The sequence below is a fragment of the Nomascus leucogenys genome, chromosome 1a (genome assembly GCF_006542625.1).
Source record: "Nomascus leucogenys isolate Asia chromosome 1a, Asia_NLE_v1, whole genome shotgun sequence".
Lineage (NCBI taxonomy): Eukaryota > Metazoa > Chordata > Mammalia > Primates > Hylobatidae > Nomascus > Nomascus leucogenys.
In genome coordinates, this window is record NC_044381.1 from 34,162,055 (window position 1) to 34,188,460 (window position 26,406).

Below are 26,406 nucleotides of genomic sequence, written 5' to 3' on the forward strand. Positions count from 1 at the left end.
TAACCCTCCAATGTGACTGTATCCAGAGATAGGCTGTTTAGGAAGAAATTAAGATTAAATGAGATCAAAAGCCTGGGACCCTAAGTCCTATAGAACAGTAGCCTTTTAAGAAGGGGAAGAGAGAGCATTTACAGTTTTAAGTTTTCTAAAGGAAATGTTAAATAGAATGGAGATGGGGAAAATTCTTTTTCCTTCTAGCACCAGAGAAAATGTTAAAGAAAATAACACACACACACACACACACACACAAATATATATATTCAGCTTTTGATATCTATGGGTTCTGCATCCTCAATCAACCTCAGATTGAAACAAAAATTTAAAAGCTTTATATTCAAAATTTGCAAAATGAAGCTGGGTATGGTGGTGCACACCTGTAATGCTGGCTACTTGGTGGGCTGGGGCTGGAGGATTGATTGAGGTCAAACATTGGAAGCTGCAGTGTACCATGACGGTGCCTATAGGAATAGCTACTGCACTCCAACCTGGATAGCATCTCTTAGAAAAATGCAAAATTAAATGCAAAAGAAATGGGCTGGGCATAGTGATGCATGCCTATAATCTCAGTACTTTGGGAGGCTGAGGTGGGATGATTGCCTGAGCACAGGAGTTCAAGACCAGTCTAGGCAACATAGTGAGATTCTGTCTATAAAAAAATAATAAATAAAAATAATTAGCTGGATATGGTGGCATGGTCTGTGGTCCCAGCTACTCCGGAGGCTGAGGTAGGAGGATCACTTGAGCCCAGGAGTTCAAGGCTGCAGTGGGCCATGATCATGCCACTGCAGTCCAGCCTGGGTGACATCCAGACTCTGTCTCAAAAAAAAGAAAAAAAGAAAAGAAAAACGTTCAAACAAGGTTTTGTGAAGGTTTGTAGCATTTATACTTCTACAAGCATCAAAGTTTAAAATTACACTAAACTTTTGGAATACCTTGTAAAATGCCCTCCTCTTTTAAAAAGTAGTTACTTGCAGAGCTGTGCTCTATATGCTTTGATCACCGAAGTTTCTTTAATGTAAAGGAAGATTTTGAAGAGCAGTGTTAATTAACATGTAATAAAAGGAACTGGACTCTAATGATAGAAAGTTATATGAACAGCTGTTTTATCATCCTACATGCTACCAAGCTGTAGTTGTCCCATTAAGTCCTGCTGTTTAAGAAATAACTTATATAACCCTTAGGAACATTTACTTCAGGCTTTAAAAGGCAAGGAGCAAATAATTTTAGGAGACTGATAATGTCACCTAAATTTGAAATACTAAAAAGAGATTAGTATTCTCAACTATGTGAAATCTATTTCTCCTACTTTCTCAAATATAATCCTAGGAATCTTGCTCATAAACAAAGCATTTCTGGGCCAGGAATACTTCCTCTACTATAGCAATGCTTCACATCATATTGTGCTGCAATTTCCATCATTTTTAAAGGACAGAGACATAAATGATAAATAGTAGTATAAAAATATTACAATCTACTGCCTCAAAAAAAAAAAACCATTGTTTATGGAGTTCAGAGCTTGTAGATTCAAGCATTGATTGCAGTTTTATTTTGAAAAGAATGCTACAATTTATGTGGTTTTTATTTCTCATGCTTATATTAAAAGCTAATAAACTATTTTAATTAAAAAAAACACACACACACACATATATATATTCAGCCTTTGATATCTGCGGGTTCTGCATCCTCGGAGTCAATCAACCTCAGATTAAAAATATTAGGCTGGGCGTGGTGGCTCACGCCTGTAATCCCTGCACTTTGGGAGGCCGAGGCGGGTGGATCATGAGGTCAGGAGATCGAGACTATCCTGGTTAACACGGTGAAACCCCGTCTCTACTAAAAATACAAAAAATTAGCCGGGCGCAGTGGCAGACGCCTGTAGTCCCAGCTACTAGGGAGGCTGAGGTAGGAGAATGGTGTGAACCCGGGAGGTGGAGCTTGCAGTGAGCCGAGATCGTGCCACTGCACTCTAGCCTGGGCGAAAGAGCAAGACTCCGTCTCAAAAAAAAAAAAAAAAAAAAAAAAAAAAAAAATTTAAAAATAAATAAATAAAAACAATACAACAATAAAAAATATATATTTTAAAACAATACAGTATACAACTATTTACATAGCATTTATCTTCTATGAGGTATTATAAATAACTTAGAGATGACTTAAAGTACACAGGATGATGCTAGTAGATTATATGCAAATACTACACCATTTTGTATGAGGGATTTAAGCATCTAAGCATTTTGGTATCTGCAAGGCCTGAAACCAATTCCCAAGGATATCAAGGAACAATAAGATAATATAATTTGTGTTTACCCTTATGTGAGCAGAAGTGATGTGCACCTCCTCCAGCAGATCTTGCCCATTAAAATTTTGTCCCTATAGTGATTCTTCATATTATTTGTCCTTCCAACATCTTGATACAGAGGAGCTCAGAGGCCATATTTTACATGGCTTTTCTGGTTGATTGTTGCTAGTGTATAGAACAATTACTATTTCAAATAGGTTATATGTGTACATGGACAAAATTTCAAACAATATTAAAGGACACTGTAGTCAGCACTATTCCAGCCAGATCCTCTTTACCAGGCCAGTACACACATTCCTAGGTGCTAAATGTTGTCCCCTAATGATACAGAAGTTAAGAAGAAATGATTTAGGCACATACTGAGGGTAAGGAAGTCTTCCGTAAGGTTTTCTTTTTAATGAAAAGCAGCCCCAAAGTCATTTTCTTTTCTAACAAACATCAGTCTGTAAAATCGAGCAGCAGACATAGACAAGCAAGCTGGAAGCTTGCATGGGTGAATGCTGGCAGTTGTGCCAACAGGAAAAGGCTACCTGGGACTAGGCATGTTCAAAATGTTGGCTCCATGTTCCCTTCTCTTTGCCAGCCATGTGTACAGTAAGGAGCAGACAACGTGGTGTCTGGCCAAATGGAAGGCCCATTTGTATAGTAAGATTAGGGTGGAGTGGCCAGCCTTCCCCAAGCGCTGTGTAAATGTCACACCTGGTCTAACCAATCTGTGGGCCCTATGTAAATCAGACACCACCTCCTCAAGCCTGTCTATAAAATCCAGTGCACCCTGCTGTGGGCCAGAATTCCCACTGGGGGATCCCTCTCTCTCACGAGAGAGAGAGCTGTTCTCCTTTCTCTTTCCTCTGCCAATTAAACCTCCACTCCTAAAGTCACTCCTTGTGTGTGTCCGTGTCCTTAATCTTCTTGGTGTGAGACGACAAACCTCAGGTATTTACTCTAGACAATGACACCGCTTCACTAAGACATAAAACTACACACCCTCCTTTAGAGATTTGCTCTGGCCAAACTTACCCCTCACCCCAAGAGGGCACTCACAGCCAATGATTGATCCAATGTAGGGGTAGAAAGGCCAGCTAGCTTGTCTCAAGTAGAAACCAACTCTTTGTGGCAATCTGTGCTCCTGCTTTTACAGTATGACCAGGTTGAAGTAACACTCTGAAACAATATCCTTGCTTAGCAACTTCTACTTTATTCAGTTTTCCTTACTCTCTGTCTCCTGAAAGCATTTCCTCAATAAACCACATGCATGCTATTTCCTGTCTCAGGCAGTACTTCTACAGAATTTGACCTAAACCGTTACATTGTGAAATGGGATTGTTAGTAAGGGAAGTAAAAGTAACTCTTCCCAGCTTGCAATGTCTCCCCAAGAGACATTACAAAAAGAAAGGGAAAAGACTGACACATATATATATGCTATATGAAACTGCACATTTTAGTGTATTGCTAGACATAGTGTGCAGGTCTCCTCTTGCATGCCAACTGTTGACTATTAGATGTTGTGCTGGGAAGGATTCCGAGACCCAGCCTGGGCTCAGTGTGCAAGAGTGCTGATTGAGATGGGATACGTGCTTCAGGCAGGAGATGGAGGTGTGCAGGAGGAGGGGTAGTGAAGGATAATTTCAGTGTAATTTTGCTGTTGAAACAAACCCTTCTATTTTCTTAACATTTCAGGCATATTTTTGGTGCCAAACACAAGGTGGTAAATTCCTCAGTAACTCAGTTTCAAAACAAGTGTGGATATGACATTTCAAAGGCACTACACTGTAGTGGTTAAGAAGAGAATTCCATCCCAGGCCACAGGCTCAAAGTTAAATGGCCTGGGATGGAATTCTGGCTCCTCCATTTACAAACTATATGACCTTGAACAAGTTACTTAATCTCAATTTCTAGGTCCATAAAACTACAATAGTAGTATAAAGGTTCACTATAGAATTTTTATAAGAATGAAATAAGTTGATTCATGTAAAGGTAGAACAGTGCCTGGAACATGTTAATTATTTGATGACTGTAAGCTTTTATTATTTTCATTTAATGATTTCACAATAGTAGAGTCTTGGCCAGTGAGTGATTATTCCTTACTTAAAAAGTTTATTTATCATTGCATAACTGGTTATTCATGTTAATTTAAGAAAAAGTCCTTTGTACTGTAGAATTATAACTTTTAGGTGATGAAATACAACTACGTAAACTTTTAAGTGAATATTTAATAAGGCTGGTGATTGACCTTATTATCCGTGATTCATGAGGTTAAGGTTTGGGAGGCTTAATTCCTTCTGGCAATTACAAATGCTAATCACCTTAGGGAAGACAGTAAAAGAGGAAATCAAACTGAGAGATTTAAAATTAGAGGTTGAAACTCTTGGAAATATTGATTAGAAGAAATAACTTTTCAATGGAAGTTCTCTTTCACCTTTGAAAGTCATTTCCAATGTTGATTTACTTATTTCACTATTTTTGACGCCAGTTGAACAACATCTACTCATTAAAAAGTATTTTTTAAATGCCTTCATATCTGGTATTGGTATGATTGCTTTGTGAATAGCAAAAGCATGTAATTTAAGGATAGATATACACTATTTATTTTGTGGACATGTTTGTACAGTGTGCAAGCTGCTTGAAATTATGGTAACAAAGTTGAGTTAATGGGGTTTCTACGTGAACAATTAAATTTTATGGTTCCCAAGAGAAACCAGAAAGAATTTGGACTGCTGCTGTCTTAGACATGTGCTAATGTGGCTGTTAGCAGTCTGAGGTGGAAGATACTGAGGTACTGCATGAATGGTTTGCATTTAGCAGTGATTTTTTTCAAGCTATGTTTAAAATTCCATTATGGGCCAGGCGCTGTGGCTCACGCCTGTAATCCCAGCACTTCAGGAGGCTGAGGCGTGTGGATCACGAGATCAGGAGATCGAGACCATCCTGGCTAACACGGTGAAACCCCGTCTCTACTAAAAATACAAAAAAATTAGCCGGGCGTGGTGGCGGGCGCCTGTAGTCCCAGCTACTAAGGAGGCTGAGGCAGAAGAATGGCATGAACCCGGAGGTGGAGCTTGCAGTGAGCCGAGATAGTGCCACTGCACTCCAGTCTTGGCGACAGAGCAAGCCTCTGTCTCAAAAAAAAAAAAAAAAAAAAAAAAAATCCATTATGGTGAATATTTAATTGTAACAAAAAATAGGCTACATTTGCATTAGCCTAACCTAGATGATACCTAATTGGCACACAAATTCCATAGGAAGGCAATATTCCTACTCATTAACTTTCTTTTTTTTTTTTTTTGAGACGGAGTCTCGCTCTGTCACCCAGGCTGGAGTGCAGTGGCGCAATCTCAGCTCACTGCAAGCTCCGCCTCCCGGGTTCACGCCATTCTCCTGCCTCAGCCTCGCCGAGTAGCTGGGACTACAGGCGCCCGCCACCACGCCCGGCTAATTTTTTTTTTTTTTGTATTTTTAGTAGAGACGGGGTTTCACCGTGGTCTCGATCTCCTGACCTTGTGATCCACCCGCCTCGGCCTCCCAAAGTGCTGGGATTACAAGCGTGAGCCACCGCGCCCGGCCCATTAACTTTCTTTGTTTTTTTTCTTTGAGACAGAGTCTCACTTTGTCGCCCAGGCTGGAGTGCAGTGGTGCGATCTAAGCTCACTGCAACCTCTGCCTCCCAGGCTCAAGCAATCCTCCCACCTTAGCCTCCCCAGTAGCTGGGACTACAGGTGCACACCAACACGCCTGGCTAATTTTTATATTTTTTTTTCTTTTTTTTGAGGTTTTGCCATGTTGGCCAGACTAGTCTTGAACTCCTGACCTCAGGTGATCCACCTGCCTTAGTTTCCCAAAGTGCTGGGATTACAGGAGTGAGCCACTGCACACAGCCACTTTTTTTTTTTTTTTTTTTTTTTTTTTTTTTGTGAGGGTTATAGCAGAGGGGACCTCCTTGTGCTGGAATCTCTTGTTTTCAGGAGAAAACAAAACCTACTCTATTTTAGGATCTATTTGTTTCCTTAAAGTTTTAGTTTAATTCTGTTGTATTTAGTATGAGTGACTTCATTTTGGCTTGGCCTGATCTGTTGGCGCCTAGTGTATGAGCTCAGTCCTAAACAATGGCCTCCCATAATTTTGTTAAAAAATTTCTCCCTTTTGGTCAGGTTCTCACTTAGGTAAGACCAAAATTTAGGGCTTTAGTACCACTCTCAGTTACCATCGTTTTGGGTTTCTGACTTCAGCATGTCATTCATAGCTTATGGCACCTTCACAGTCATACTTTTTTTTGAGTTTTTGTCATCCTAGTCAGAGAGGGGCTAATATGGTTTGGCTGTGTCCCTGCTCAACTCTCACCTTGAATTGTAATAATCCCCATGTGTCAAGGGTGGGGCCAGATGGAGATAATTGAATCATGGGGGCAGTTTCTCCCGTATTGTTCTTGTGGTAGTGAATAAGTCTCATGAGAGCTGATGGTTTTATAAATGGGAGATCCCCTGTACAAGCTCTTTCCTGCTACCATGTAAGATGAGACTTTGCTCCTCATTAGCCTTCTGCCATGCTTTTGAGGCCTCCCCAGCCATATGAAACTGTGAGTCAATTAAAACTCTTTCCTTTATAAATTACCCAGTCTCATGTATTTCTTCATAGCAGTGTGAGAACAAACTAATACAGGGTCCATTTGACATTGTATGCATGGCTGTAAGAGAATTTAAAGAAGTCTGTTGTGCAACTATGGACTTTGTAGTAGAATCTGCTATAAGGTCTATTATGAGGAATAAATGTTTAATTACTGTCTCATTTACTCCAAATCATTTAAAAAGAGACCTAGCAAATGATGTCCATCCAAAAGAGTGAAGGCCTCCTGCCAATGTTCTCTTTAACCTATGACACAAGCTAAGAGGAGTGGACCAATATTTTGTTTTTGATTCATTTTGAAGCAACAAATGTATATTAAAATTTTTCACGCGTGTTGATCCTTTATCTTTTATTTATCAATGCATAATGTTGTCCATGTATAAGTTTATAAGCTTGCTTAAAAAATCCTCTACAAATAAAAGTATACTCCAGAAGTGCACATAAGAGATCCATTTTCTGGTTTTATTGTGGGTTTTTCTTTTGAGACAGGGTTTTGCTCTGTTGCCCAGGCTGGAGTGCAGTGGTGTCATTATAGCACACTACAGCCTCAAACTCCTGAGCTCAAGTGATCATCTTGCTTCAGCCTGCTAAGTAGCTGAGACTATTGGTACATGCCACCAAGTCTAGCAAATTATTTTTTATATATTTGGAGTTGGGGGTCAACCCATAATTTGACCACAAACAGTGTCTCACCTTGTTGCCCAGTCTGGTCTTGAACTCCTGGCCTCAAGCAATCTTCCTGCCTTGGCCTCCTAAGACACTGGGATTACTGACATGAGCCACTGACCCCAGCCTAGTTTTATTGTTCATACAGGTGTGAGCAAGGAAAAAACTGACAGGTAAGAGCTTCAGGATAGTAGAGAAGCCTTGATCATTAATCTGTCACCTTGCGAAAGCTGTCCACATCTAGGATGTTGTCTGTTTCTGAGAAGAAACTTTGCTGGTTAGTGTAGGAGTTCAGTCAGGGTGGTGGGAGAAATTGTAAAATAGACACAAACCTTCTTGGAAGGCTGGAAGTTTTTGCAAAAGCCTCAGGATAGCGTTATGGCTGAAAGCAGCTTAATCCTCTTAACTTGAGTTAATAGCTGAGAGGATGTACAAAGGAATGTAAAGGAGTTTATCTAAAGAGCTTGTTTACTCATGTGGTGCTAAGACTGACCTTTGATCATTTGTAGGACTGCTCTCTCCTGGGAGGGTGACCATCTTAATTATCCACAAGTGTGTTAACTCAAAGCCTTTGTCATTAAATCTGTACTAAATAAAGGTGAACTTCACTGGCTTATCAAAGCTGATGCTGTGGACTCAGGCAGCAGATCCCCTTAGCCACGCTGACAGGCAAAATATCTGTGTCAATGTACATCTTTCATCCATCACTGGGTAAGGGTCTGCGGGTCAGACCCAGCAGGTGGTGCCCCATGTGAGGAATGCTGCCATGAATTGTGACGGAACCCTCAAAAATGAAGGTGAAGAAGACTGCGCAGTTAGTAAATCAGTAAGTAATTGGTGCCTGCTTGGGATTTCCAAGTTCGAGGGAATTGTTCGGGCTAGGCTTTCATCATGGGACAACAGTTATCAGCTCAACAGCAACAGTATATAAAAGTATTGAAACAGCTGCTTAAAATTAGTGGAGCCTCAGTTTCACAGGCTAAATTAAGGGACCTAATGCAAACTGTTGTATCCCGTAACCCATGGTTCCCAGAAGAAGGTATGCTAGACGTAGAGCTCTGGGAACAAGTGGAGAGAAATCTTAAACAACATCATGCGCAAGGGCAACAGGTCCCAGTAACATCTCTAATGCTATGGGCCTTAATTAAGGCAGCTCTGGCCCTGTTATACACAGAAAAGCCTAAAAAGGGAAGGGAGGAGAAACAGTCACCTACTTTACCGCCTCCTTATCCCTCAGCCCTGCTGTCACTGGGCCAAAATAACAAAGAGGAAACGGAGATTTTGCCTGAGCTGTCTCTTCCCATAAATTGGAAAAAAGACAGGGGATACGCTATAGCTATGGGACCCTGTCTTAGGTAAGCAGCATTAGAAGGGGAGCTCTTAGCCTGCCAGGTAATACAAGATCAACAAGGCAATCAGGTACATAAAGAGATAAGGAAAAGCATTAGAGATAACGGAGCCGCTAGGCCATTTAACGAAAGGATTAATTGAGGCCAGGGCAGACAACTTCTATATGACTTCAGGGAACTGGTCAGTGCTAGCTAAAACAACTTTAAACGCCAGCCAGTGCCTCCTTGGAAGGGCAGAATTTGATGAATTATGTGAACTGCAAACCTCTTTCTAATAATGGCCACTGTTATTCCTCCACTACCCTTGATGTGGCTCTCTCAAAATCCTATTTGGGTAGAACAGTGACCTTAGAAGGGAAAGAAATTAGATAGAGCCCATGAATTAGCTGAGGAGCAATTAAAAGCTGGTTATATAGGACCATCTAACAGCCCTTGGAATTTGCCCATTTTCGTCATTTCCCAAAACTCTGGTAAATGGAGACTTTTGCATGACTTACATGCTATTAATGCTAATTTGCAGTCTACGGGGCCTCTTCAACAGGGCCTCCCCTCCCCAAAGCGATTCTTCAAGATTGGCCTATAATCATTATTGACTTAAAGACTGTTTTTATAGGATTCCCCTTGCAGAACAGGACAGAGAAAAATTTGCATTTACAATACCAGCTATCAATAATGAAAGGCCAGCTTGTCGATTTCACTGGAGAGTGCTTCCTCAAGGAATGCTGAATAGTCCTACCATGTGTCAGTATCATGTAAATCAGGCTTTGCTCCCCAGTAGAAAATAATTTCCTAATTGCAAGATTATTCATGTTATGGATGATATTTACTAGCAGCCCCAACAGAGCGAGTACATTTTTTTATTTTTTGAGACAGAGCCTTGCTCTGTCACCCAGGCTGGAGTGCAGTGGCACGATCTCGGCTCACTGCAAGCTCCGCCTCCTGGGTTCACACCATTCTCCTGCCTCAGCCTCCTGAGTAGCTGGGACTACAGGCGCTCGCCACCACGCCCACCTAATTTTTTGTATTTTTAGTAGAGACGGGGTTTCACCGTGTTAGCCAGGATGGTCTCGACCACCTGACCTTGTGATCCGCCCACCTCGGCCTCCCAAAGTGCTGGGATTACAGGTGTGAGCCACCATTCCCGGCCTGGAGCGAGTACTTTTAAAATTACCTGCCTCTGTTGTAAAGAATACACAGTTAAGAGATTTAATCATAGCACCTGAGAAGATACAAATGTCCTCTCCTTTGAAATATCTTGGATACATACTAACTTCCTGATCAGTAAGACCTCAAAAGGTTAAATACTAGCAACTTACACACCTTAAATGATTACGAAAAATTACTGGGCAATATTAACTGGCTTCCCCCCACCTTGGGCATATCTATTGATAAGTTGCAAAACCTGTTTTCTACCTTAAAGGGCAATACAGCTCTGGACTCTCCCAGATATTTAACTCCTGCAGCACAAAGGGAAATTGAAGAAATAGAACCAGCTATTTCCCAAAGGCAACTAGTTCGCATAGACACCCAATATTCCATCCAATTATTTTCCCTAATAAACACTCCCCTACAGGGTTAATAGGACAGATGGCCCCAGGGCTACGCTTTCTAGAATGGGTTTTTTGCTGACATACCAGTATTAAAACACTCTCGACCTGTATCCAGTTAGTCAGTAAAGTCATCTACTCAGGCCGCAGGCTATGCAATCAGTTGCTAAGTTATGACCCTGATACCATAAGAATTCCTTTGAGTAAAAAGCCATTTGAAGCAGTATTGCCCCTCTCTTTAGATCTTCAGATAGCACCCTCTGATTATACAGGCCATTTAGAACATACCGTTACTGCTGACAAGCTCCTTCAGTTCTTATCTCGTACTTCCATGGTTTTGCCTACAAAAATTTCAATCCCCCATACCTAACACTTTAACCCTGTTTACTGACGGCTCTGGTAAACATGGAAAGGCAGCTGTTTGGTGGAGAACACATAATTTCCTCACTCGTTCTGGATTTACTAGCACTCAGAGAGCTGAGGTTGGAGCCTTAATATTGGCCTTGGAAACTTTTTCTGCTCAGCCCATCAATATTGTTAGTGACTCTACTTACTCTGTTTATTTATTGCAGAACCTTAAGACAGCCTAACTAAGTCTACTCTAGGGCCCATCCTGTGTGCACTTTTTCTCCAACTTCAGCAATTGTGAGATCAACTTATGCATCCTATTTTTATTACACACATTCAGGCCCACAGCTCACTGCCTGGCCCATTGGCTTATGGCAATGATCAAGCAGATCTAAAAGTTATGACATCACTGCTTGACCAAGCCACCCAATCACATCAATTTTTCCACCAAAATTGGAGAAACTTAACTAAACAGTTTCAATTTACCCAAAGACTAGCTGAACAAATTATCCTGCAATGCCCAGATTGCCAGGTCACAGGCACGTCCCCTCCTTCTACAGGTGTTAACCCTAGAAGACTAGAACCTAATCAGTTATGGCAAACAGATGTTACACACGTCCCTGAATTTGGAAAACTAAGATATGTACATGTATCCGTTGATACCAACACTCATCTAATTAGTGCACAAGCGCTTCGTGGAGAGTCCACTGGATACGTCATTAAACATCGTCTTTTAACTTTTGCATTTATGGGGAGGCCCACAACAATTAAAACTGATAATGGTCCAGCTTATGCCAGCTCACAATTTCGACAATTTTATTACACACGGAACATCCAGCATTCCACAGGCAACCCGTATAACCCCCAAGGACAGGTCATAGAACAGGCCCACTCCACCCTTAAAAATATGCTCAGAAAACCAAAAAGGGGGAGTATGGGTAAGGACCCTGGAACACAACTAGCACAAGCCTTATTTACCCTTAATTTTTAAAATTTAGATAACAAATTTCAATCAGCTATGGAAAAGCACTTTGCTAAAACCTCTCAAGACATAAAACTCACAGTTTTATGGAAGGATGTAAATAGTAATGAATAGTGTCGTCCAGATGATTTGCTAACATGGGGAAGAGGATATGCTTGTGTTCACACACCCTCAGGTCCTCTTTGGATTCCAGCACGATGCATCAAATCATACCATGGCGTGGCTAGCATCCAACCCGGTACCAGAAATAAAGAAAATGACCCTACAGGACCCACAGCCCCAGACAATGCGGCTTCCTTGGACAACACAGGCCCCGGACAGGATGCTGAAGAGAACAACTCAGAAGGCGAAGCGAATCCTGCTCCAAACACAAACACCATTCACAACCAAATAATGTATTCCTTTTTTAATTTTCTCACTTTGCTTGCAACCAGTACCTGCTACACTGTATTGGGCTCATCTCTTAAATCTGCCTTTCTTCTGCCCTGTCACTTTGACAAACACCCTCTTCCCAGCTTCTAACAACGTGACTGCTTAACTAAGAGGGATTAACATACCCCCAGTGGGGTTCCTTAGTAACGGCACACATAGAACTGAAGTGCCAGGTAACACTACAGGTCACTCCTTGATTAGAAAAGAATGTTGCTAATTATACTCATGTTTGTCTTATGTTATTTACTAATTCTAGGATGCAAAGCCGGAATACGAGCAGTGACCACCACACCTGACAGACCTGCTGCTGCACACATCTGTACTCTCTAATCAACACAACCTGATGCCAAAAACAGAAAAGGGGGAGATGTAGGAGTTCAGTCAGGGTGGTGGGAGAAATTGTAAAATAGACACAAACCTTCTTGGAAGGCCAGAAGGTTTTGCAAAAGCCTCAGGATAGGTTATGGCTGAGAGTGGCCTAATCCTCTTACCTTGAGTTAATAGCTTAGAGCAGGTATGAAGGAATGTAAAGGAGTTTACCTAAAGAGCTTGTTTACTCATGTGGTCCTAAGACCGACCTTTGATCATTCGTAGGTCTGGTCTTTCCTGGGAGGGCAACCACGTTAATTATCCACAAGTGTGTTAACTCAAAGCCTTTGTCATTAAATCTGTACTAAATAAACGTGAACTTCAAGGGCTTATCACGGCCGATGCTGTGGACTCAGGCAGCAGAGCCCCTTAGCTGTGCTGACGGGCAAAATATCTTTGTCAGTGTACGTCTTTCATCTGTCGCTGGGTCAGGGTCTGTGGGTTGGACCCGGAAGGTTAGCTTTGCCTTAAGGTGTCTAATGGGTGTATAGTTCCCAGAGTGGGAAGGGGCCTTTCTGAGTTGTGAGATTACAAACCCAAGTTTCAAGGTTCCAAAGTTTTGCTGCAGTGTGAGTGGCAAGGGCAGTCTTTCTCTGATCATTTCCAAAAGACCTAATCTCTGGGTTTTAGATCCATGAAGGGTTAGATTGCCCTCAGTCCGTGGACCACAAAAAGCTTTCTTTATCTAGTGAAAATACACTTGGGCATTGTGTTAGGTTGTTCTTGTGTTGCTATAAAGGAAAGGAATACCTGAAACTGGGTAATTTATAAAGAAAAGAGATTTAATTGACTCATGGTTCCTGCAGGGTGAGCAGGAAGTGTGGTGCCAGCATCAGCTTCTGGTGAGGGCCTCAGGAATCTTACAGTCATGGTGATAGGCAAAGGCAGAGCAGACACATCACATGGCAAGAGTGGGGGCAAGCAGGGGTGTTGTCCCACACTTTTTTTTTTTTTCTTTTGAGACGGAGTCTCGCTGTCACCCAGGCTGGAGTGCAGTGGCTTGATTTCGGCTCACTGCAGGTTCCGCCCCGCGGGGTTCATGCCATTCTCCTGCCTCAGCCTCCTGAGTAGCTGGGACTACAGGCGCCCACCACCTCGCCTGGCTAATTTTTTATATTTTTAGTAGAGACAGGGTTTCACCGCGTTAGCCAGGATGGTCTCGATATCCTGACCTTATGATCCACCCGACTCGGCCTCCCAAAGTGCTGGGATTACAGGCGTGAGCCACCATGCCCGGCCTGTCACACACTTTTAAACAACCAGATATTGCATGAACTCACTTATCACCAAAGGGCTGGTGCAGAACCATTCATGAGAGATCCACCCCTATGATTCAAACACCTTCTACCAGGCCCATCTCTAACTGGAAATTACATTTTAACACAAGATTTGGAGGAGAAAAATATCCAAACCATATTAGGCATAATGCATTTGCATTAATCCATTTGCATTACTATAACAGAATACCTGAGACTAGGTAAGTTTTTAAGAAAGGTAGTTTAATTGGCTCATGGTTCTACAGGCTGTACAAACATGATGCCAACATCTGCTTGGCTTCTGGTGAGGACCTCGGGAAACTTACAGTTGTGCAAGGCAAAGTGGGAAGCCAGGGTATTACACGGCAACAGAGGAAGTAAGGGAGAACAAGGTGAGAGGGAGGTCCCAGACTTTTAAACAATCAGATTGCATGTGAACTAACTCAGCAAGAACTCACTTATCACCAAGGAGACTGTGCTAAACCATTCATGAGGGATCCACCCCCATGATCCAATCACCTTTCACCAGGCCCCACCTCCAACATTGGGAATCATATTTCGACATGAGATTTGGAGGGTACAAATATCCAAACACATGAGCATTAAAGCCTTGTAGCATTTAGTTATGTCAGAATTTAGAAACAGAAGATATTTGAAGTTTTATTATTAGAAGCACAGGCCTTTTAGTGACTATTGTGTAAGAGGTCAACTTACGTTTTCACTGGAAGTAGATCTGATTGTCATTAAACTCTAATATCTTTGACCAAGGCAATCTAGTCAACTCAGTTAGCTTTGTCTAATGTTATTGTATCTGTAACACCTTATTTAACTATCTTACAACTTGTGAAACAAGTATCTTTTTTGCTGGGGATTTCTTCAGGAATAACCCAGGAGGGAAACAAATTTTTAAAATAACCTTTTATCTATTGTTATAATATCAGCGCCCTTGCACGGGAAACCTTTTATAAAAATCACCAGAAAAGATGCATTGAAAATGAAAAGTGAGTAAAAATTCCTCTATAACTGTTTAAATGGCCCATCAGGTAGAAAAAATGTACCTGAAATTCTGACTGTCTTTCCAGGATTATGAATTTAAGAAATCAAACATTGGCCATAAACAATTTTAGCAATTTAGAATAGTCACCATGCCAATATGTATTCTTTTCTTTTCTTTCTTTCTTTCTTTCTTTCTTTCTTTCTTTCTTTCTTTCTTTCTTTCTTTCTTTCTCTTTCTTTCTTTTTTTGAGACAGAGTCCCACTATGTCGCCCAGGCTGGAGTGCAGTGGCACGATCTTCGCTTACTGCAACCTCACCTCCCAGGTTCAAGCAATTCTCCTGCCTCAGCCTCCTGAGTAGCTGGGATTGCAGGCATGTGCCACCACACCCAGCTAATTTTTGTATTTTTAGTAGAGATGGGGTTTCACCATGTTGGTCAGGCTGGTCTTGAACTCCTGACCTCGTAATCCGCCTGCATCAGCCTCCCAAAGTGTTGGGATTACAGGCGTGAGCCACCAGGCCCAGCTGTCAATATATATTCTATTTGCATCATCTTATTTCTTCCTTAAGAGTCATGGAATGCATAGCTTTTAATAACGAAAGCTTTAAAGACTCAGGGATAACTAGGCAGCCATCTAGGTTCTGAGTCTGTGCATAACACTGGATTTACATTTTCTTAAATTCTAATTTTGTTTTTCTAGTTCAGGTGCCTACCATTGTTTATTAGATGGGTTATCATATGTAATGTGATGTGGATCATGGAGTTCATTCAAATTGCATATCTAAACAATTTCAATACCAGCTTTTTTAGCATGAAAATCTGGCAAAGTATTTTTTTGGTATTCAACTAATTTTTGTCCTGGTCGGGTTATCAGTTTTATAAACCAGTCTGTCTCTTTAATCTTAGAGTTTTTGGAAATTCTTACCCAGTCTAAATGATATGATTCTAAAGTCATCAGAAACCTGTATTTAAGCAAGTTTGTCAGGGTCCTTTTTATCTTTTCCATGAACTTCTTTGAAGACACAATACACTAGAATTTTACTTGCTTTTGAAGAGTTTTTAGAAACTGTTTCAGAATTAAGTAATCAACTGTGGAAATGACTTCAAATGGTTGTAAAGACACAACTGACAAGGAAATTTGGTTATTTCTGTGGTCTACAATAATTTAACATAATAACCATAATTATGACTGATAACATATCAAGACATATCAGAATGTTAGGAATCTCATATAATTTTGGAACATATATTAATAACATATCTATTAAAATATAACTTGAAGAAGGTTAAACTTTATTCTTTATTTCACAATACTTTTCATATAATTTAACATATCAAACCATTTATCTCTCTTTTGGATGTTGTAAGAGCCCTCTGTAGTATCTCAAAGTTAGTTGCAGGTCAAAAAGACTTAATTTTGAATTCAAAATTTGATTTTGAGAAACAACAAATAGGTCAAAGGTTTAAAACAATCCAAATAGGATCACAGGTTACTGCAAAATAATAGTCATTCATTTAGCCAAAATGATAAAAGGTTTTTTTTTTTTTTTTTTTTTGGGACGGAGTCTGGCTCTGCCACCCAGGCTGGAGTGCAGTGGCGCAATCTCGGCTCACTGCAAGCTCTGCCTCCTGGGTTCACGCCATTCTCCTGCCTCAGCCTCACGAGTAGCTGGGACTACAGGTGCCCGCCACCATGCCCGGCCAATTTTTTTGTATTTTTAGTAGAGACAGCGTTTCACCGTATTAGCCAGGATGGTCTCAATCTCCTGACCTCGAGATCCACCCACCTCAGCCTCCCAAAGTGCTGGGATCACAGGCGTAAGCCACTGCACCCGGCCAATAAAAGATTTTAAAAAGCAAAAACATTATTCTTTGAGAGGGTACTCAGTTTTCCAAACAATTAACAGATCTAAGAAACCGCATAAGACAGGATCTTTCTCTCTTTTTCTCTTCTTGTCTTTTTTTGTCATTTACTCAAAACGTGAACAAAAATTTTTACTATTAATACTACATGAAAATTTTTGTTTCAAAGAGAAAGTCATATTTTACTTTTGTATTTGTGTATTATAAATACTAAAGTTAATTTTACTAAAACCTTATAAACCAAATTATCTAATCTTAGTCATCTTTTGACTACACAAGATTTTTATAAACCTTTTATAACATATTGCAATGAATTTTTTTCACTTTTTATATTTAGCTTTATCAATATCTTTTAAATTTTTTTAATTTGAAATAATCTTTAAGTAACTATTAAATGAGATGAAATTAGCTTTTTCTCAATAAACATACATTTTTATGTCTCTTATTTCAATAGCTTTAGGGGTACAAGTGGTTTTGGGGTACATGGATGAATTGTACAGTGGTGAAGTCTGGGCTTTTGTAGTACCCATCATCCAAGGCCATTTTCATGTTTTTACAAAGTTTTTCACTAAAAGCCCATCTATCTTTTCCTTTATTATTATTATTATTTTTGAGACAAAGTCTTGCTGTGTCACCCAGGCTGGAAGGTAGTGGCATGATCATGGTTCACTGTAACCTCAACCTCCTAGGCTCAAGCGATCCTCCCACCTCAGCCTCTGGAATAGCTGGGACTACAGGCACATGCCAACACACCTGGCTAATTTTTGAATTTTTTGTAGAGACAGGGTTTTGCCATGTTGCTCAGGCTGGTCTTGAATTTCTGGGCTCAAGCAATCCTCCCACTTCAGCCTCCCAAAGTGCTGGGTTTACAGGCATGAGCCACCATGCCCAGCCCTTGCTTTTCCTTATACACTCTGTATATAGAATTAGTATACTCTTAGTAACCTTAATTTCTTTTATTTTTTCCTTCCGACTTTCCTCATTTCAGAGGGCACATGTTCAGGTTAGTTATATGGGTAAATTGCATGTCACTGGGGTTTGGTGTAGAAATCATTTTGTCACCCAGGTAGTGAGCATGATGCCCAGTAGGTAGTTTTCCCATCTCCCACCCTCCATCCTCTAGTAAACCCCAGTGTCTATTGTTCCCCTTTTTGTATCCACATGTACTCAATGTTTATCTCCCACTTATAAGTGAGTACATGCAGGATTCAGTTTTCTGTTCCTGCATTAATTTGCTTATGATAATGGTCTCCAGCTGCATCCATGTTGCTGAAAAGGATATGATTTCATTCTTTTTAATGGCTGCATAGTATTTCATAGTGTATATATACCACATTTTCTTTATTCAATCCACTGTCGATGGGCATCTAGATTGATTCCATGTCTTTGCTATTGTGAATAGTACTGTGATGACCATATGTGTGTATGTATCATTTTGGTAGAATGATTCATTTTCCTTTGGGTATATACCCAGTGATGGGATTGCTAGGTTGAATGGTAGTTCTATTTTAAGTTCTTTGAGATATCTGCAAACTGCTTTCCATAGTGGCTGAACTAATTTACATTCCCATCAGTAATTTATAAGCACTCTCTTTTTTCCACAACCTCACCAGCATCTGTTATTTTTTTACTTTGTAATAGCTATTCTGACTGATGTGAGATGTGATCTCATTGAGGTTTTGATTTGCATTTCTCTAATCATTATTGATGTTGGCCATGTGTATGTCTTCTGTTGAGAAGTGCTTATCTTAGTAACCCTAACTTCTAGTGAAAACTTAGGAAGTTTGAGCTGTTTTATATCAGTATTTATAGATGAAAACATTTTATAATTTTTAGAAAGATTTGTTTTCTCACATTTTTGTTTACCAGTTCTAAATATATTTAGCTTTTAAATACCATAAGATGTCAAATTATATAAATTTAAATTTATGTTTAATAATTACTGTTCAATATTTTAAGTGACTTAGAAGTGACTCAGCCATTTTATGATTATCTATTACTTTATTTAACATGGACTTTAAGATTTTTAATTACTGAAACTATGACACAGGTATCTTCGCTAATGTCTTTCCTGGGTCTTAAGTAGGCATGTGGTACTTAGAAGGGCTATGAAAGGCAGGGCCCATCTGGTTCCTGAACTTACATACCAGGGGTAGGCTCAGGATAGAAGATAACAGTGAAGACAATGCCTGGAGGATCCAACCCCTTCTAACATAGCCAGGAGGCAAAACTGGGACAGGTAGGAAGTGGGTATAGTGGGCTTGACTGCCTTATAACTGGTGGTCAAGTTGCTAAGAACATGTCCCCAACCCTTACCACAGCTACCTGTCCGGACAAGAGAATCCAGAGATTCAAAAGCAAAACCAAAAGCTTACAGACAAACCAATAAGTATCAAAAATTAAAGAAGCCACATGTTATGACCTTAAAACATGTAGTAGACACATTATAAACCTGTCTGATGAATATATCCAGGCAAAACTGTCTGAATTATATTTAACTGACAATTCTGAAGTCATTATTATTTTATTTTGCCAAGTATTTTAAAACTAGCTTCATTTCCCAAATATTATCACATACATGTAACACATATTGAGTTATAGAAATATAGACACATAGACACGGCAGGTCTTAGAGCTTTTATCAGGAATTCTCATTTGCCAGCTTTCAAAAATAAAGCAAAATTTAGACAGATTAAATTTAACAAAGTTAAACAAAAAAACAATTCACAGCTCCCCAAATCAAAACAGGTTGAGAGAGACTGGCACTGCTGCATGGTCCAAGCAATTTTATAGAAAAAAAGGTGACATACAAAAAAACAAAAATGAAATACAAAAACAGCCAAATTAGTTACAATTCAAAGTTTGCCTTTTAAAAACACTTTTTGAACAGTTGGCCACCTGTGAATGATTCAAATATGGCTTCTGCGATTAACTGAGACTTGACTACTTGTTACAAGAGTAGGTTACAGTCCATTTACACATTCAGTTAGGCTACAGTTAACTATGTACAAAAAAATCTTCAGGCCAAACTTACATTAGGACTAAACACTGGGGAAAAATATAGAAAATTATTCCTTTATCTAATATGATTTTCAAACTTTTTTTCAAGTTTGTCATTTGTCTTTTGACTTTACCTTTATTCGCTTTGTTTAGTTTTGGTTATGCAGAAAAGTTTTTTGAAATTTTGCAAACATCTCTTTTTTTTTTTTTGAGATAAGGTCTTTCTCTATTGCCCAGGCTGGATTGCAGTGGTGCGATTATAGCTTACTGCAGCCTTGATTTCCTGGGCTCAAGTGATCCTCCCACCTTAGCCTCTGAGTAGCTGGAACTATAGGTGTGTGCCACCATGCCCAGCTAATTGTTTTGGTTTTTGGTAGAGATGAAGTCTTGCTATGTTGCCTAGGCTGGTCTCAAACTCCTGAGCTCATGTGATCCTCTTGCCTCAGCCTCCCAAAATTCTGGGATTACAGGCATGAACCACCATGTCTGGCCTCGGAAAATCTTATAATCAAGTTTTTAAAACATTTTTTCTCTGGCATTTAGATTTAAGTCTTAGTAGAAGTCCAAAATCATACAATAATTCATTCATTTTGTTTTCTGATACTTTTATGGATTTGTATTTTAAATTTATGCCTTTGAATGTGATACGTGAAGTATGGGTCCAACTTTATCTTTTTCCAAATGGCTCCCTATTTGTGCAAACCATTTATCTTTATATCACTGATAGGAGATGTTGCATTTCTAATGAGGTGTTTGTATTTATTTGGGTCTATTTCTAGACTTTGTATTTTGTTTCATTGGTTTATCTATTCAAATGCTAAATTATTGATTTTTTTTTTTTTTTTTTTTTTGAGATGGAGTCTCGCTCTGTCGCCCAGGAACCTCTGCCTTCCAGACTCAAGCGATTCTCCTGCTTCAGCCTCCCGAGTAGTTCGGACTATAGGCATGTGCCACCAAGCCTGGCTAATTTTTTGTATTTTTCAGTAGAGACGGTGTTTCACCATGTTAGCTAGGATGGTCTCGATCTCCTGACCTCAGGTGATCCACCCGCCTCGGCCTTCCAAAGTGCTGGGATTACAGGTGTGAGCCACCACGCCCGGCCTATTGATGTTTTATAATATCTTTCTATATCTAACAGCACTGGTTCTCTCTCATTGCTTTTCTTTGTCATCTTTTCTTGGCTAGTCTTGCTTGTTTAATTTTTTTTTTTTTTTTTTGAGATGGAGTCTCGCTCTATCGCCCAGGCTGGAGTGCAGTGGCGCAATCTCGGCTCACTGCAAGCTCCGCCTCCTGGGTTCACGTCATTCTCCTGCCTCAGCCTCTCCAAGTAGCTGGGACTACAGGCGCCCGCCACCACGCCCGGATAATTTTTTTGTATTTTTAGTAGAGACGGGGTTTCACCGTGGTCTTGATCTCCTGACCTCGTGATCCGTGTTTAATTTTTTATACACAATTTTAACCCTGCATAGGTCTAGAAAAAACCCTGTTAATATGTAACCCTGCATAGGTCTAGAAAAAACCCTGTTAATATGTTTATTGGAATCTCATTCAATTTACCAGTTAATTTAGAGAGAATTGATACCTACAGGATGTTGAATATTCTAATCAAGTCCTAGGATCTGCTTTGATTGCCATTTTAAATGGGCCCTCCTTTTCCGTCCTGTCTCCTAAATGGTTATTGTTTGTATACGTGACAAACACTGTATTGATTTCTGAATGTTAATTTTTACCTCCTTGCCCTTTCTGAATTCTTTTTGTTTTGAGATGGAGTCTCACTCTGTCGCTCAGGCTGGAGTGTAGTGGTGCGATCTCGACTCACTGCCACCTCTGCCTCCCGGGTTCAAGCGATTATCCTGCCTCAGCCTCCTGAATAGCTAAGATTACAGGCACACACTACCACGCCCGGCTAAATTTTGTATTCTTAGTAGAGACAGGGTTTCACCATATTGGCCAGGCTGGTCTCGAACTCCTGACCTCGTGATCCACATGCCTCGGCCTCCCAAAGTGCTGGGATTACAGGTGTGAGCCACCGTGCCTGGCCCCTTTCTGAATTCTCTAATTGTTTATAGTAAGTTTTCAGTTGATTTTTTTTTGGATATACAATTATATCTGCAAATGGAGATAATTTAACTTCCTCATTTCTAATCCTTTTGTCTTAGACTGATTTTGTGGTGTAATGGTCTTTGCACTCCTGGCCTTGCTGGTCTTTTCCTTCCTGTCTTTTTTCTAAGCCTGAACTGGTAGCCTCCCTGGCCATTCTCTATGTTATTCAATATACTTTCAATAAATTCCTTTTCACTTAATGTCAGAACTGGTTTTCCGTTACTTTATCTAAGAAGCCCAACTAAATGTTGATTTTGCACATATAGTGCAAATAATGCCCAGTGATGCATTATCAGTAGTGATATCTGTTGCCATTTATTGAGGGGCTGTTGAGGCTGTGTGCCAAGTCATTTGTATATATAATACCAATCAATTCCTAGAGAATGTGCCCCTGGTTATAGTATCATGTTTGAACTCATCATTTCAGCTTCTTCAAAGAGACTGCTTTTTGTGTTAGTAGTAGCTCTAAAATGTAAGGTAAGAGCCAGCTTAATATGTGTATGCTTCTGTTTGCTTTGAAATTATAAAGTCAATTTTTATTATGTTAACAATGTTTCAGGTTTTTCTTTTTAAAGCAGTGATACCTTATTCCCAAAGCAAATGCTGGAAGCCCAGTATGAAATACATTTTAAAGGAAAGCTGCAAAGGTTAGGTAGATTACGTAGAAGGAAGCTACTTTACCTAGAATATCGTGATGTGTCTGAGCATAGACAAAAAGGACAAATTATTTGGATGATGAAATACAGACATTTCTGGACACATATCTTGGTGGCTCTTATGGGTTGAATTGTGCCCTCCAAAAAGATATATTGAAGTTCTACCCCCTAGTACCTCAGGTGACTTTATTTGGAAATAAGGTCTTTAGAGAAGTGATCAAGTTAAAATGAGGTAATTAGGGCAGCCCTTATGACTGGAGTTCTTATAAAAGGAGTAAATTTGAACACAGACAGATATACACAAGGTAAGACAATATGAAGACACAGAAGAAATGTCTACAAGGAATGTCTGAAGCTACCAGAAGCTAGAAGAGACGTATGGAACAGAATCTGCCTCAGAATCCTTAGAAGGAACCAATCCTGCTGATACCTTGAATTCAGATTCCATGGTCTCCAGAACTGAGACCCAGAAATTTCTGTTATTTAAGCTACCCAGTTTGTGGTACTTTGTTATGGTCACGGAAACTAAACACAGCACCTATGTGGCCAATTGGACAGTTTTGGAAGTGGAGTGTCCTACACATTCCAGAATGTATGTTCGTTGTAAATAATGTTTTTCTGCCATGGGTGAAGGAACTTGATTAATTATATGCTTGTTATTTATCAAAGATCTCTTCAAGCTCAGGAAGTGATCAATCCTTATAATTGTTGAGTTCATCACTTAAGAGTTGGAAAAAGCCTATCTTCATGTACAAACTTTTTATGTCCTAAACCAGAGACAGTAAACTGGCAACTGGCAATAAGTATTTTGTTTGGCCTACACAGTGTTTTGAAAATAGGGAGAAAAATGTACTTGCCAATATTTAAAGAGCAGATTTCTTATAAGCATTTCTGGATGTTATGGTTTGAATGTCCCCTCCAAAACTCATTTTGAAATTTAATTGCCATTCTAACAGTATTGAGAAGTGGGACCTTTAAGAGGTGATTAGGTTATGAGGGCTCTGCCCTCATGAATAGATTGTTATTGTGGGAGTGGGTTAGTTATCCTGGGTGTGAGCTCTTGACAAATAGGATGAATTCAACCTGATTTGTTCTCTCTGTCTCTAGAGCTCACTTCTGCCTTCTACCCTTCTGTCATGGTATGGATGACCCTCACCAGATGCTGATGCCACACTCTTGGACTTCCCAGCTGCAGAAGCATTAGCCAAATAGACTTCTGTTCGTTGTGAACTACCCAGTCTGTGGTATTCTGTTATAGCAGCAGAGAATGGACTTAAACACTGGATTTCTGGTTTGTTTGAAAAATGAGAAGATTTGCATTTCCTCATGACAACAGTTGACTGTTGCTGAAGATCTGCTGCTTCCTTTAGTCAGGCCAAGAGTACTTCTGTCAGCTACATAGCCACCAGACCCACTTAATGGGCTGAGTCTATAAACCCTGCCCTGCAGCAAAGTAGGGAAACAATAAGTGCTAGTGTTTGCTCAGCACCACTATGTAGCAGGTGCTTCCTAGACATTTATTCAACAAATATTTATTGAGGGCCTACTAGGTGCTAGACACTGCTCTAGCTACTTGGAATATACCAGGGAATAAAACAAACAACCCATGTAAAACTTACATATTAGTGGTGGATGAAGGACAGAATCAAATAATAATTATGATAAATAAGTAAATTACATGGTATATTAGAAGGTGATATGTTCTAAAGGGAAAATTGCAAGTCCTGGGAGAAGGTAATTTGTGATTTTAAATGAGGTGGTCAGGGTAGGGCTCCCTGAGAAGATATTTGAGTGGACTCGGGAGGAGAGGGAGTTAGCCACATGGACTTATTGGGGAAGAGTGTTTCAGGCAGACAGAAAAGCTAAAGGAAAGGTCCAAAAGCAGGAGTGTGTCACTGGTGTTTGAGGAAGGCAAAGAAGCAAGTGTGACTGGAGCAGAGTATAAAAGGGGACCAGTGGAAGGAGTGCTTAGAGGGTAAGAGGCTGTGTCAGAATATGGAAGAGCTTGAGAACTGATATGGTTTGGATATTTGTCCCTGCTCAAATCTCATGTTGAGTTGTAATCCTCAGTGCTGGAGGTGGGGCCTGGTGGGACATGCTTGGGTCATGGGGGTGGATCCCTCATGGCTTGGTGCTTGTTTAGTGATAGTGAGTTCTCATCAGATCTGGCTGTTTAAAAATGTGTGGCACCTCTCTCTCGCTCTCTGTCTCTTTTCTTTTGCTCTCTCTCTTGCTCCTGCTTTCAACACGTGACATGCCTGTTCCCCCTTCACCTTCTATGATTGAAAGCTCCCTGAGACTTCACCAAAAGCAAGCAGATGCCAACATAATGCTTCCTGTAAAGCCAGCAGAACCACGAGCCAATTAAACCTCTTTTCTTTATAAATTATCCAGTCTCAGATATTTCTTTATAGCCATGCAAGAACAGCCTAAGAGAAGGCCCTAGAGAGGACTCTGGCTTTTACTCTAAGTGAAATAGGGAGCCATTAAAGGATTTTGAGCCGAAGAGTGATCTGATCTAACTTAGATCTTAAAATAATCACATAGCTGCTCTGCTGATACCAGACTGTAGGGGGAAGAGGGACAATAAGGGAAGCAGGGAGATGTGTTTGGAGGCTTTTTGCAGTGATCAAGAAGCAGCTTGGACCAGAATGGTAGCAGGGGAGGTGTGGTAACTGGTGAAAGTTAGGATGTCTTTAAAGGTAGAGTCAATCTCCAGATGGATTAGATGTGAGGTGTGAGAGAAAGAGGCCAAACCAAAAACCCAAAGGTTTCTGCTTGAGTAACTGCAAGGATGGACTTACTATTTGAGATGAATAAGCTGTAGGAAGAGTAGATTTCAAGGGGAAAATCATCAGTAGCTCTGTTTTGGACAAGTTGACCTTGAGATGTATACTGGATATCTGAAAGAAACATTGAAAAAACTGTTGGATACAAGTTTGGAGTTCCAGGGACATGTCTGGTTGGCAATAAATCTTTCCTCTTCTGATCTAGTCTCATAGCTTTAAATAGAATATAATGCCACATAATGCCAATGACTCCCAAATATTTATGGTTATGGTGGATTCCAGGCAGATTGTGGTGATGTGGCCATATTGCCAGCAAACGGAGGGCAGGGTTTCTAGCGCTGCCTCTTTATCTCCGATTATGGAACAGGCATGGTTTTAGTTCCAGTGCTTGGGTCTCCCTGGATTTAGACATCATTCCTTTGAATTCCCACCCAATATAATGAAGGTCAATATCTTCGCCAGCTTTACTAAGTCTTATATCTGGTGAGGTGTAGAGACAAATTTGAATCAAGGTCTTAAGTCCTTACCTGGGGCTCTTTCTTCCATGCCATCATGCCAGTCTTTGTGAAGACATTTTTCAAAGGCTCATTCTTCTTATCTCTTTTCTAGGAATTTTAGTTTATTTCTTTACTTAACTTCAGAAATTAATTTCTCACTTCATTTTAGTAGCAGGAATGTTAGTGCTGAGAAACTGAAATGTTAGAGAGAATCCTTGACCAAGACTTCCAGGCTCTAGATACTAGGTGTGTCTTGCTCTAATTAAGGAAATCTTATCTGCTCCATCTTAGCCCAGTTTAACGTCCCCAGGAATTCCATCTTTTGCAGTCCCAAACTTTTCCCTTTTTCAATTCAGTGCAACTTATACTCTTCTCTGAAAGTGGCTCCAGGTCTGAAGAACTGTGGTCTGGGAGGAAGAGAAAAGGCATGCTCAGCTATAACCAGGCCCACATCCCCTAAGTTGCCTGCCCATCAAGTTATGGGCTGGACTTACGCGCCACGCTTTGTCCGGGGACCTTGCGCTGTCCTCCCTCCGGTTCCCACAGAGCAGGGGGCTTCCGGCGCGGTCCCCTCCTCTGTGGGCGGGGCCTACTGCTCCCGCTCCCGCCTCCCCGTTTGCGCGCGGCTGCGGG

At 40.4% G+C, this 26,406-nt stretch overlaps 1 long non-coding RNA gene across 1 annotated transcript; it reads right to left on the bottom strand.

Moving 5' to 3' along the window:
• Nucleotides 1-699: 699 nt before the first annotated feature.
• LOC100595370 lies at nucleotides 700-26,366 on the bottom strand. The gene is made up of 3 exons (XR_177719.3): nucleotides 25,804-26,366; nucleotides 25,292-25,390; nucleotides 700-794 (listed from the first exon to the last, which is right to left on the bottom strand). It is a non-coding gene; the product is annotated as an uncharacterized LOC100595370 (long non-coding RNA).
• Between the last annotated feature and the right edge of the window lie 40 nt (nucleotides 26,367-26,406).